At 43.7% G+C, this 14,487-nt stretch overlaps 1 protein-coding gene across 4 annotated transcripts in view; it reads left to right on the top strand.

Moving 5' to 3' along the window:
- CTNNA3 (catenin alpha 3) overlaps positions 1–14,487 on the top strand; it is a 2,257,234-nt gene that overhangs the window by 1,871,424 nt on the left and 371,323 nt on the right. The window lies entirely within an intron of this gene.

Here is a 14,487-nt window from a genome sequence, read left to right on the forward strand (position 1 = left end):
GCAGATCTTGAGAGAAAATCAGTATATCGTCGAGATAAACTATTACACATTGATAAAGTAAGTTTCATAAAATGTTGTTCATCATATTTGAAAGACTGCAGGTGCTTTTCTCAAACCAAAGGACATGACGAGATATTCGAAGTGTTCATCTTGGGTGTTAAAAGCATTCTTCCATTCGTCTCCTTCGCGTATACACACTAAGTTGTAAGCTCCTTTAAAATCCAGTTTGGAGAATATCTTGGCTCCTTGGAGCCTGTCAAACAGTTCGTAAATTAAGGGCAGGGGTTACCGGTCCTTGATGGTAATCTCATTCAGACCCCTGTAGTCAATGCAGGGGCGTAGTGAGCCATCTTTCTTTCCTACAAAAAAAAAGCCTGCACCAGCAGGGAATTTGGACGGTCTGATGAATCCCTTCTGAATATTCTCTTGTATGTAGGTGGATATGGCCTTAATCTCAGCTACAAAGAGAGGGTAAACTCTTCCTTTGGGAGGTTCCAAACTGGGTTTCAGGTTTATAGCGCAATCAAAAACTCTGTGCGGTGGAAGTATATCTGCTGCTTGTTTTGAGAAAACATCCTGGAAAGAGGCATATTGTGGAGGTAAGCCAGGTAACGATGGTGTAGTGGGCATGCACATGAGCGGAGAAACTTCTGCGAGGCACCGACCATGACAGTCAGGCCCCCACCAGTACAATTCCAACATGGCCCAATTAAATTGTAGCACATGATCTTGTAGCCAACGCGAACCAAGTACCACCAGGTGCATGGCCTTTTCCAATACGAGAAATGAGATGGATTCAGAGTGTAGAGCTCCGGTGCGCAGGCCAATTGCCTGGGTACTTAATGAAACTTCTCCAGGAAGTGGTTCCTCATGGATGGAGGACAATAGCAATGGCTTAGCTATTGGTGTGGTAGGAATCCGTAGATGTTCTACTAAGCATTTCAAGATAAAATTTTCTCCGGCTCCGGAGTCAATGAGAGCAAGAGTCTGAAATTCTAGACCTCCGCAGAGCAAGGAGACTGGTAAAGATAATGGAGGAGTAGGAGAGGTGAGGCCTAGGAGAAGTCCTCCTGCAGATCCTAGGCCTGTCAGTTTCCCGGACAGATGGGACAAGTTTGGACGGCATGGCCTGATTGGCCACAGTAAATGCACTACCCCATGCGCTTACGAAAACGTCTTTCCTTGGAAGTTAAATGGCTTCGGCCTAATTGCATAGGTTATTTCTCTTCTAAGGGGGTAAATGGTATGCTTGAAGCAATAGTCACAAGTTTAGGATGTTAGCCTCCGCAGTGGTCTTTCGTGGACTCTTAGCCTCTTGAGTTCGGTCTCGAATACGGCGGTCAATTCTCCCAGCCAGTTCCATCAGACTCAAGGGTATCAGGCAAATTATGAGCCACCAATGTGTACTTTAAGTGACAGTTGAGGCCCTCCATGAAGATAGCACGTAAACATCCAGTGTCCCAATGTAGTTCGGATGCTAAAGTCTTGAATTCGATCACATAATCTGTGAGCGGCTTATTACCTTGCTGGAGATTAAGCAAAGCAGATCCAGCGATGGTCTGGCAAGCTGGGTCATCAAAAACAGACTTGAAACGTTTTAGAAATCCTGGTAGGTCATTCAGGATAGGATCTTCGTGTTCCCATAATGGTGAAGCCCAAGCCAAGGCTTGACCTTCTAGAAAAGAGAGGATATAAGTAGTCTTGGATGCTTCTGTGGGAAAGAGGCTAGGCTGAAAAGAAAAATGCATGCTGCATTGATTAACAAACCCTCTACACATCTTAGCTTCACCTGTGGAGCGAGTAGGAGTGGATAAAGATACAGTGGTCTTAATAGTCACCACTGGAGACAGTGATTCATTCACTGGAGTTGCTGAAGTATTCAGTTGAGCATGCAACTGATTGAAGGCAGTAGCTAGGCTTTCCAGAGTCTTCTGTTGCTCTGTGATCCACTGGGCTAAACCAGGAATGGCCTGCAAGGCCGCAAGCTGAGCCGAGTCCATGGAGTTAGCAATCTGTTGGGTTTGAGGCATAGTGTGGAATCTTAGTCGTAGTGGAGATGATTCCTCCCATGGGGAGGGGCCCCTTGGGGAATCACTATGATAGGCTAGACTCAGAGAGCAGACACTGGAGATGGAAAGCTTTATTGTACTGCTGTAGATAGATGGTAAAAGGCTGGAGAAGGTGGCACTGAAGTCCAGAAAAGTGCCAATACTCTCAGACAGCCTCAGATGGAGATCCTCACCCAGATGTACAAGGTTGGTAGTGTTCTGCAGAGTGGGATAAGTCGAACCTGGTGGATGGAAATGGAGAGCTGGATCATAGAGGTACTCACTGAAGAGTAGTGCTGGAATCCTCCTGGTAGATGGTGAAGATAATGCAGGATACACTGAGCTGGAAAGGACCTCAAGGAGCGAGTATCTGATAGCACAGGAGATCCTGAAAAAGAATAGAGAGACCTCCGAGGAGCAGTTGTCTAGTTAGTTGTAGAACCCTGAAGGGAAGTTGGAAGCGAGAGGCCCCTGAGGAGCGGGTGCTCAGAGCTTCTTAGGAGCGAGATACCCCAGAGGGTATCGGAGTCTAAGCGTGCAGCTTAGAAGCAGTCAGAGTAGCTAAACCAAAGTCCTTGCAAACTCGTAGTTAGGAGTGAAGCGGAGGCTTAAATACCCGGAGGTAATGACGTCATGTGGTGGGGACACCCCTGAGGTTCCTGCCATGACATGTAGATAAGCGTAGGCAGCATGCGCATGCGCACCCTAGGAGGCCACGGGATGGAGCATGGCGGACGGGGACGCCCATGCTGAGTTGGAGACACCGAGGGTTTCGGCACTCAGCACCGGAGGCAGCCATCTTACCCATGGAGGAGGAGAGAAGCAAAAAAGAGGTGAGGCAGAGCGGTCACAGCCATCTGCGGACGCAACAATTCCAGAGCATAATTGTGTGTTGAGTGAAAGACTTTTTTAGGATTTGTTTTAAATGTGCTACTTGCTACTTAATTGAATGCCCTTTGGTCCTTATATTACATAAAAGAATAAATAATTGATTCACATTTATCCATTCTAGTCTTTTTATGATTTTATAGACTTCTATCATATCCTCCCTCAGCCATCTCTTCTCCAAGCTAAACAGCACTAACCTCTTTAGCCTTTCCTCATAGGGGAACCATTCCAACCCCTTTATCAATTTGGTTGCTCTTCTCTGTACTTTCTCCATTGCAACTATATCTTTTTTGAGATGTGGCAAACAGAATTGCATACAGTATTCAAGGTGCGGTCTTACCATGGAAAGATACAGAGGCATAATGACCAGAGATATGCATTCAGGAGGAACAAAATAGGACATTTCTTAGTTTTTTCCTATTTTATTTCATTTTGTTCTCAAAACAAAATGATTGAAAATTCTACTAAATTTCATTGGTTTTCAAGTTTCGTTTTGAAAACTGCAAAAAAAAAAATAAAAGTCACCCGTTGGGCCTAGGCCAAGGCCCAAATATGCCTGAGCATGATGCTGGGGTCTTGGCCTAGGCCAGGGCCCAATGCAGGGGCCTTGGTCAAGTCCAAAGCAGAAGCCCAGGCCCCAAAAATCTTGCCAGGGCTGGGAAACTTCCTGGCCACTTACCTGATTTAACATTCCAGCCCAGCCCAGAGGCTGGGTCTCAATGCCATGACCTTGACCTAGGCCAAAGCCCAAGCCCTGGCCCAATGGCAGGGCTCGTTCTGGAGGCAGGGTCCCGACACTAGGGCTTCGGCTCAGACCCAGGTCCTAGGCCAGGACCCTAAGGCCTGGGCTATGGGTTAGAGCATGGACTAGGCCCAGGCCCAACACCATGGCACAGTTCAGAAAACGGGTCCTGATACCTGGGCCTCAGCATAGGCTAAGGTCCAGGCAAAATGCCAAGGCACGATTTGGATATCGGGTCCCAATGCTTGGCTTTGGCTTGGACCCAGGCCTGATACCAGGGACTGGCCTGGAGGCTGGGTCCTGATGCCTGGACTTGGCCTCGTCCCAGGCACAGAGGCAGGAGCCCAGATCTCTGATTCAACATACTGTTCTTAAGAACATAAGATATTCCATACTGGGTCGACCAAGGGTCTATCCTGTCTCCAACAGTGGCCAATTATACATTGAGTTAAAAGGCATTTTCTCAGTTTTGTTTTAAATATGCTACTTGCTAACTTCATGGAGTGCCCCCAGTCCATGTTTATCCAAAAAAGTAAATAACCGTTTCACATTTACACATTCAAGTCCTTCCATTATTTTGTACACTTCTATCATATCCCCTCTCAGCTGTCTCTTCTCCAAACTGAACAGCCCTAACCTCTTTACCCTTTCCTCTTAGGGGAGCTGTTCCATGCCCTTTATCATTTTAATTGCCTTTTTTTCTTCTTTACAATGACGGCGTCCGCTGGGGACACACCAGAGTTAATTAGCTCTGGTGACTCCCTCCTCACCAGAGGCTGCCATTTTGTTATACGGCAGTCATTTAAACTGCCTCTGTGCAGCTCGGCTAATTAGCTGAATAAAGTTTTCCAGTTAACATAGCTGTATATTAATAGGTGCAGCCATGCCACTGAATATACACAGTTATCCTAAATTTACCCATTTACATGACATGTAGATAAGCGTAGGCAGCATGCGCATGCACATGCTGCTTAGTTATCCTAAATTTAGCCAGCTTAGTTACTCTGGCGAACTGTAGCACAGGTCTATGGGCCAATCAGATTTAGCTGGATAAATTATCTAACTAAATATCGGAATTAGTCAGATAACTTATCCAACTAACTCAGCTCCTCCCGGGAATGCCTTCCACCTACCCACCACTTATCCTGTTCAAAACTTTTCTGGATAAGTACTTATCCAGCTGCTGATCCCCGATGGATATTTAGCTGTCGCCACTTAGCCGGATATGTTCCTACTTATCTGGATAACTAGCACTGAATGTTGCCCTCTGAGTGTCTATACTCTTTTAGCAGCATAATTTGACTAGTACTACCTCTCTCTTCAACTGCAGGATGACTAATATACTAAATACAAATGTTTTGTTTTATAAAGATTCTACTTTTTCAAGAAGTTCAAAGTGGATTACATTCAGATCCTGTAGGTATTTCTCTATCCTCAGAGGGCTTACTATCTAATAGGGATGTGCAGAGCAAAATTTTATGTTCATATTTTTTATGTCCGAAAGGGGGTCCTACTTGCGGCCAATATGGACATAAAAAAAAATCCAATGAGTTGGGTATATGTACATATGTGCAAAAAAAAAATTTAAACCCCCTCACCCTCCTTAATCCCCCCCCCAGACTTACCACAACTCCCTGGTGATCGAGCGAGGAGTGAGGACGTCATTTCTGCAATCCTTGGCGAGAAGCATGTGACGTCGGTGGCACGTCGAGTGACGCCGGCGTCACGTGATTCCCGGCTCGTTCGCGCCGGACGGCTCGTTCGGCCCAAAAAGAACTCCATCACCAGGGAGTTGTGGTAAGTCGGGGGGGGGGATTAAGGAGGGTGAGGGGGTTTATATTTTTATTTTGGCTCAACAATCGCGATTTCCCACATATCGAACATATCTATGTTCGATATGTGGGAAATCCGATCGTTTATGTCGAATCAATTTTTTAAGTAAAAAAAAAATATGAGTTGCGTTTTACTAATGCGGTCAATCCGAATGCACACCCCTACTATCTAAGTCCTGGATTCACTAAGTCATAATTTTTTTCATGGGAGGGGCCCCATGATAGTGGACTCTTCCTCCAAAAAAATATTGCAGCAATCTTGCTGCATTGTTTTGTCTCACGATAAGACTGTGGGACAAAATAACACGACATGGGCCTTTAATGTGTGGTGGCAGGCACCAACATGAAGCCATCATCTCCTTTAAGGGCCTACCTTCCAAAAAATACAGCTCCAAAAAGTTTCAAAAGTGTGCAGGGGTCATCCTTACTACAGGACCACGAAATGAGGCAGCCAGAAAACAAAACTATAAGAATAGAAGGAAATGGTTATGTGCTGATGCTTCCCACAACACGGTTAAACTTGCTAAAATAAAGACCACAGGGTATCCCCCTCCCCCTTTTCAATAACAAACTGCCAGGCAGATCCCTCCTACCCTAAAACTCCCCAAACCCCAATAAAAAACAAAATAAAACATTGTTGGGGGTATAAGAGCCCCCTCCCCCCCATTCCCTCCCCAGACCCTTCATGTGCACAGAAGAAACATTGATGTATAGTGGCCAAACCCTCCATACCTCAGGCTCCTCACCCCTCTCCCACACCCCAGTATCTCACAAATCAGAAAATCTGCAAGTAGAAGGGCCTGGGGAAGCCCCTAGCCCTGTTCCAATGGGTCAAAATCTGGGCACCAGACCTCAGCCTTGTAGCCAAGATCTGGTGCCCAGGTCTTGCCCTAGTCATGTAACTGGGACAAACTCAGGTCAGCGCCATTTTGGTAAATGGTGCTGATCAGGCCCAGGGCTAGGGGGTGCCCTGGGCCCTTCAGGTTTTCCAATTTTTGAGGTACTGGGAGAGACATTCAGAAGGGGGGGGGGGTCACTATATGCCAATGCTATTCTGTGGACATGGTCCTCCTTGTCTTTGTCCATGGTTCCTGTCTTTGTCCATGGTTCTTGAACCTCTGTCATTATCTTCGTTCCAAGTCCTGGTCTCTCATCGGATCCCGTCCTCTTGTCTTCAGATGTTCCAATGTCTCCAGATGTCCAGATGTCTTCTCATCTTCAGATGTCCTGACGTCCCCCTAACTCCGGATGTCCTGACGTCCCCTTGTCTTCGAATATCCAGATATTTCAGCCTTCTGATGTTTTCATCCATCATGTTCCAATCGTCCCTGTGGTCCTCCTCTCTTGAAGTCCCCTAATGTCCAGATGCCATAGATGTCCTGATGTCCCAAGGTACCAGTGTCCTTTCATATCTGATGTCCTGCGTTCCAGCCCTGATGTTCCGAGTCCTAATCCTGAAGTACTGTCAGTCCTCAAGCTCCGGGTTCAGCTTTGCCTCGCCCCGGTTCTCGTTTCAGCTGACCTTCCTGGGAGTAAATCTGTTTCTATCCGGTGTCTGAGTTTGCTGGCTGGAGCCCTCTTTCGGTTGGATCTGTCTTCGAGCACTACCCGGATTCCTTCTTGTCCTGAGTCTCAGTCCTGAACTTGTTCTGCTATCTGCGTGGTCCGTGACCAGCCTCTTCAGGTTGTGTAGGGCGCGCCATGGGACAGGGTGGTCCGCGGCCAGTCCACATCGGCTGTGTAGGGTGCCCTGAGGGGCAGTGCCTGTCTAAGTCTCCAAATATCCTGAGTCCTTATCCTCCTCTAAGTCTTTCCAAGTTCCAAGTCCTCATCGGAGTATCTGGATTCCTCGCCCGACTCTCTAGAATCCACCTCTGATCTTCACCTAGGTCTGAGTTTCAAGCCACCTTATGTCTTTGTCTCGTCTGAGTTCCAAGTTACCTTTGTCCTCGTCTCATCTGAGTTCAAAGTTCCAAGTTTCCTCATGTCCTCGTTTAGCCCGAGTTCCAAGTTTCCTCATGTCCTTGTCTTGTCTGTGCTCCAAGTTAACTCTTGTCTTTGTCTCTTCTAAGTTTCAAAGTACCAAGCATCCTCGTCTTGTCTGAATCTCCAAGTGTCCTCGTCTTGACTGAGTCCCAAGCTCCACATGTCTATGCCTCATCTGAGCCTCCTAGCTTCCTCGTCTTGTTCAAGTCTTCAGCCTAGTCCAAGGCTGAGGTCCCGTTTTGTTCCAAGCTCCAGTACCATCTCCTGTCCTCGACCTCTGTCTGTCCTGCCGCATCTGCCGCTACCCAGTGGCAGGTCAAAAGGGCTATCGAGTGGCCGGAGGGCTACCCCAGAGACCCAGTATTGCATTGCTGGGTCTCTATCGGTTGCGTGCAGGTTCGTCAGAGGTAGGGCGTTGTTCAACCTGCTCCTCCCATGCTTGGGCATGTCTTGCCTGCCACGGCGCTTCCACGGAGCTCCTCTCTGCAGTCGCGTCGTGGTCCAAGGGCACACATCTCTCCGGAATCAGGAGCATTCTCTAGTGCTCCCTCCCACAGATTCCAAACACTATGGTCTTTGTTTTATTGATGTTAACTGTGCTGTCTGTGGGGGGTGGGGGGGGGAGGGTGCTGTGGGTATATGACCATTAACTTCTATTCTTATACTTTTGGTTTTGGAGCCACTTGTTTAGTGGCCCCGGTTGAGGGAAGGGGGCTCATGTTTGACCACTGCAAACCTTTGAAACCTTTCGGTACTTTTTTTTTTAAGTTGGGCCCTTTAAAAAAAAATATGGGAGAGTTGGGACCTGCGTTAGGGTCTCGATGCTTCAGGTTTTAGATTAGCTCTTTCCAAAATAGTATAGATAAAAATAACATGGTTTCTAAGTCAGCTGTGTTCATTTATTTATATGAGATTATCTATGCATGAGCTGATTTGCATGGATTTATAAAATACATGCATGCATATATCATACAAAGCAGCTCATTGGAACAGAGGTGTAATTCTCGGCATTTTTATGCAAAATATTGCGAATATTTATTTATTTATTTAACGCTTTTCTATTACCGACCTTCATGGCTGGATGACCATATCAGAATCGGTTTACATCGAACAGCGGGGAACAGTAACCAAAAAACAGTAAAAAAAAATAGTAAAAACCGGAAGAATAAAGTTACATTTAACAAGGTCTGGTAAACTTGGAGGTAAATGCTGCTGGAAGGAAAAGGCATAGGAACGCAGTGAACCAGAAGAGTAAACAATATGATAAGGGTCTTATTAAATACTGGAGTAGGTACAGTGAATCATAGTTCAAGATTCATAGTTCAAGAAGATGTTCGGTCGTCTAGTGTGTATCCGGGGGATCTGAGAATGCTTGGCAGAAAAGCCATGTCTTCAGTTTTTTCCTGAAAGTTAAGAGGCAGGGTTCCAGCCTAAGGGCTGGTGGGATGTTGTTCAAGGCAGCTGGGCCTGCTGTAGAGAAGGATCGGTCTTTGGTCGAGGTGAGGCGAGTAGCTTTAGAAGGCGGTGCTCTTCTAAGTTTCAAAGTACCAAGCATCCTCGTCTTGTCTGAATCTCACATGATATCTCCGCGATAGGGCTATATCGGGTGACATTTATTTATTTATTTATTTAGATTTTTTTTCTATACCGGCATTCGTGAAAATATCACATCAAGCCGGTTTACAATAAACAGAGGGGTGATAACCGGAACAGAGAACGAGATAATATGTACTAAACATACTATAGATGCAGTACATAAAACAAGGAGGCGTACAACTAGGAGCAAGAAGAAGAGAAGATAAGTAACTTAACATAGTATATTAACCCGTAAAATGGTAGAATTACCAAGCAGGGAAGTGTGTGATTTACAATGAATTATATATGCTGTTTAATGTGCATTATAGCCCTACCACAGCTTGATGGATCTCCCAGTAACTTTATATTTGTGGCAATATAGGGTTAAGTAACTTGCCCAAGGTCACAAGGAAGTACAACTAGATTTGAAAGTTGGCTTGCCTGGTTTGTAACCTACTGCTCTAACCACTAGGCTTAGGCTATTCCTCCACTGTGTATTAGATCTGGAACTAATATAGAAAAAATGCTTTAGCATAATGTAGTTTTAATAATTACAATGTGAATTTTTATTTTCAAGAATGTTTATTCTGTAACTACAAAAACATCTTTGGAAAATGAAGTACTCACAGTCCAGCAACATTAAAGTAAGGCCCCCATTAAACTGAAGTGACCTTTGAATAGAAAATGTAATTAAATATATACTAACAAATCAAAGATATATAGCATTTACAAGAAGAAATGCTTCAGGCAGTGTTAGAAAATGAATCATGTAAAGTCCAAATAAGTATGGAAGCTAGGTTCTTAGCTATTAAGTTCTATTGCTGTAAGTTTCTAATGAATTTTCTTATGAATTTCATAAGGAGTACAGAATTGCAAATGAAAACAACAAGGTTGTTATTGCTTCCAGGGAAATGAAAAAGTTATTGTTTATGTGGTAATCATGAAGAAAAATGAAACAGACAAAATATTAAAAAGCATTGTGGACTGCAGTAGAAAATGTAGACTATGAGGTGAATTTTCAAAGAGTTATACATGTAAAAATTAGCATATACACATAAGTATCTTGTACTCGTGTAATCACTATTTTATAAAAGTTGAAAGTACATGTGTACTTTACATTTCGCGAGCAAGTATACACACAGGAAAAAAAGTGCAATCCAGGGCGAGGCCAAGCTATGTTTGTAATATAGTTACTAATTTAAAAAGACACTTATGCATGTTTATTTGCTAACTTATGTAATTTTGCACCTGTTAATTATCTTGTTATATTGTTATCAGACTTGTTTATTGCACATTATTGGCTGGATGAACTGGGTGAGTTCAGTTTGAAGAAACAGGGGAATCTTGATGACCTGTGAGAGGACTGGGTGAACAGGAGGAATAATTGGTAAACTGGTAACTTAAATTCCATACACATGTGTTAAAATACACTGACTTATGCGAATAAATCCTAATTTACATGTATAAGTCCCATGTGTAAAATATAAGCATGCATATTTTTTTAAATAGATGGGAAAAACACTCATCTTCAATGCAGCGAAATACTCCTTTTCAATGCATTTTATGTAATTGCACTTAAGAATACATATGCACATATGTTGTGGGGTAAAGATATACCAACTTATGGCCCTCATTTTCTAAAGTATCACAGGCCTGCGATACTTTAGGGAATGAGGGGCGGGGGGCCGAAACGGGGGGGCGGGCCTGCACCAGCCAGCAGTGATCACACTGTTGCGGTGCGATCGCTGCCAGTTTCGCACCCAATAGCGCCACCATAGGAGGTGTAGCTATTAGGAGCGAAATAGGACGCGAAAAGGGCCTTACCTTTTCGTCAGCCCTGGTGACGCCCCGACTCCTCCTCTTCCGGGGCCGACTCCGCCCCCATTTTGGTATCGCACGCGAAAAGGGACATTTCGCGTGCGAAACGTCCCTGACCGCGTGCGATACATTTAGAAAATAAGGCCCTATGTGCATAACTCATGTTTTACGTAAGTCTCACTTTATTTTCATGTGTAAAATATACATGCATCTATTTTTATAATAGGTAGGAAACATACGTGTGTTTAATGCATTGAAATACGTGATTTCAATGCGTTGTATGTATTCATGCGTAAAAATACACATGCATATAAGTTGGGGAGTAAATATACCAGTGTTTTATAATATGTTCATATGTGATATTTGCAGGTTATAAAATACTATCATAAATCTATGCATGATAACATACATGTATATATGCTGCCATGTGGAGTTAATTGAATGTTATCCTCTTTTTTTTATGTATGCAGACTTCATAAATAGTTAAATCTTTGACATTCTTAAATTATATGTGGGATACCTAAGCTAACCATATTAATTTTGTTTTTCTATGCTATCAGTATTGTTATTATATCTTTTGTTGTAGTTATTTCCAGAGATGTGCTTCGTTTTTTACTCCTGACGCCCCCAAGATTTGCCAAAAGTCCCTGGGGGTCCAGCGGGGGTCCGGGAGCGATCTCGTCGTCGGCTGCCAGTAATCAAAATGGCACCGATAGCCTTTGCCCATACTATGTCACAGGGGCTACCGGTGTCATTGGTCAGCCCCTGTCACATGGTAGGAGCACAAGATGGCGCTGATGGCCATGTGACAGGGGCTGACCAATGGCAATGGTAGCCCCTGTGACATAGTAATTCAGAGGCTATTGGCGCCATTCTGAGTGAGGCAGGCACGCTGGGCACAGAGGGACAAATCGCTTGCAGGACCCCGCTGGACCACCAGGGATGTTAGTAAGTCTTGGGGAGGGATCGGGATGGTATGTATGTGTGGGGGGGTTGTATTATAGTTAATTATAATGCTTGGGGTGGATTTTAATTTAAAAAAATAAAATGTGCCCCTCTCCCTGTACAAACCCAAAAAACAGATTTTCCCCGAAGTTCAGGGAAAATCAGTTTCGGGGTTCCGGGGCCCCCGACCCACGACGAATTAGGCAATTTTGTTGAAATTGCCTAATTCGCGATAAACGAACCACATCTCTAGTTATTTCATAAGGCTATGAAAATTTGAGTTTGCTGTGTATGGAACTCTTTATTCCAAAAAAAAATCCCAACTGGTTTTTCATTAATTTCACATGATACCAATAAAAAGCATGAAAATAATTTAAACACAATCAGAATTACACAAATTATATTCTACATTTGTGAATGTGGACTTCAAAACATAACATAAAACTTGCCATACTTGTCAGACCAAAGGTCCATCAAGACCAGTATCCTGTTTCCAATAGTGGTCAATCCAGGTCACAAGTACCCAATGGGTAGATAGATTCCATGCTGCTTATCCCAAGATAACCAGTTGATTTCTGTAACTCTATCTTAATAATGGTTAATGTGGACTTTTCCTCCAGAAACTTGTCCAAACATTTCTAAATATAGCTACACTAATCGCTTTCACTACTTTCTCTGGCAACAGATTCCAGAGCTTAATTATGCATTGAGTAAAAATATATTTTCTCTTATTAGTTTTAAATGTACATGTATGTGTTCTATCAATAGAAATATATGGGGATGAAACAGTAGGCTTATTATTGGTAAAATCAAATTCTCTCCATATTCTATTTTGATTCTTTCTACCCTTTGGTTCTATTTGTACTTGTTTTTATATTTATAAAAAAATGATAAAAATAATAAAAGTACAATTCATTACTACTTCAGCTATAATACCATAGACTGAAAAACTAACTCTATTAAGAAGAAAATGGTTACCAGAGTTGCGGGTACGGGGGCGTGGCTACGGCCCGGGGCGGTCCGGGGGCGTGGTCGCGCCCTCCGTACCCGCCCCCAGGTTGCGTCCCGGCGCGCAACAGGCTCGCTGGCGCGCGGGGATTTACTTCTCCCTCCGGGAGGCGTAAATCCCCGGAGAAGGTAAGGGGGGGGTGTAGACAGGGGCCGGGCGGGTGGGTTAGGTAGAGGAAGGGAGGGGACGGTGAGGGGAGGGCGTTAGAGGATTCCCTCCAAGGCCGCTCCAATTTCGGAGCGGCCTTGGAGGGAACGGGGGTAGCCTTGCGCGCGCCGATCCAGGATTTTAGTGGATACGCGCGGCTCCGCGCGTATCTACTAAAATCCAGTGTACTTTTGCTGGCGCCTGATGCGCCAGCAAAAGTACGCCTATTCGCGTTTTTTGAAAATCTACCCCTCAATGTAGAAAAGTGCAAAGTGATGCACCTAGAGAAAAACAATCCTACAGTGCCGAGTTTTGTATTGGAAGTCACCACCCAGGCATAGGACCTTGGAGTCCTTGTGGACAATACATTGAAATCTTCAGAATGGTGTGTAGCAGCTGTAAAAAAGAAATATTAGGAATTATCTGAAAAGGAATGAAAAATAAAATATATATTATATTGGCTCTGTATTGATCCACGGTGTAACCACACCTCGAGTATTATGTGCAGTTCTGGTCGCCCAATCTCAAAAAATGACATAGTGGAACTAGAAAAGGTACAGAGGAGGGAATAAAAAATATAAAGGAGATGGAACTGCTCCCCGATGATAAGTTTATACAGGACAGGGCTCTTCAGCTTGGAAAAGGGATCATTGAGAGACAGTATGGTAGAGGTTTATAAAATCATGAGTGGGAAGCACAAGTAAATAAAAGATGGTTATTTTCCCTTTTAAGTCATACCAAAAACAAGAAGACACTATGAAACTGATAGCCAGCAAACTTAAATCATAGAAAGTATTTTTTCTTCAGCTCACCAACAAGCTATGGAATCTGTTGCCAAAGGATTTGGTGAAGACAACTAGCATAAAGGGGTTTAAAAATGGAGGAAAATTCCATAAAACAGGTAGACTAAAGAAAGCTGTTGCTATCCCTGGAAGTGAGTAATAGGAAGTAAATCTACATTATGGGATCTGCCAGGTTCTTGCAACCCCAGACTGGTCTGAGATAGGATGCTGGACTTAATAGACATTGGTCTGGTCCAGCATTAGCATTTCTTATGTTCATATGCTATTATTATTATTATTTTGGAGTGATATTTCATTGTAATTCAATAGTAATGCTCAGGCGGTTAGTCCTATGCAAGGAGACAAATGCAATTTTTGCAATGATACACATATAGTACTAAAAAAATGTCAGATTTCTATCAGTAATCTCTAGGCACTTTATATGTAACTGAATTGTTTTATAGAAAGTTATCTTCGCATTCTTTGCAAATTTGAATCTTTTAGCAATCTGAAGCACAATATGACCTGTATAATAAACTTGAGACTTTTTTCTTGAACAGCATTTGTCACTTGGTAAACAGAGGCATTCCTATGAAAAGAAAAGTCATCTTCCTATATTTGCTTAATTGCTATTATGCTGCTTTATCTAGTTTTGCTTGCAGAACCTAGGTTGTTCTTCTCAGGTTATTCTGTTACACAATTGAATCCCATAATT

This window comes from Rhinatrema bivittatum, chromosome 7, assembly GCF_901001135.1.
Source record: "Rhinatrema bivittatum chromosome 7, aRhiBiv1.1, whole genome shotgun sequence".
Taxonomy (NCBI): Eukaryota; Metazoa; Chordata; class Amphibia; order Gymnophiona; family Rhinatrematidae; genus Rhinatrema; species Rhinatrema bivittatum.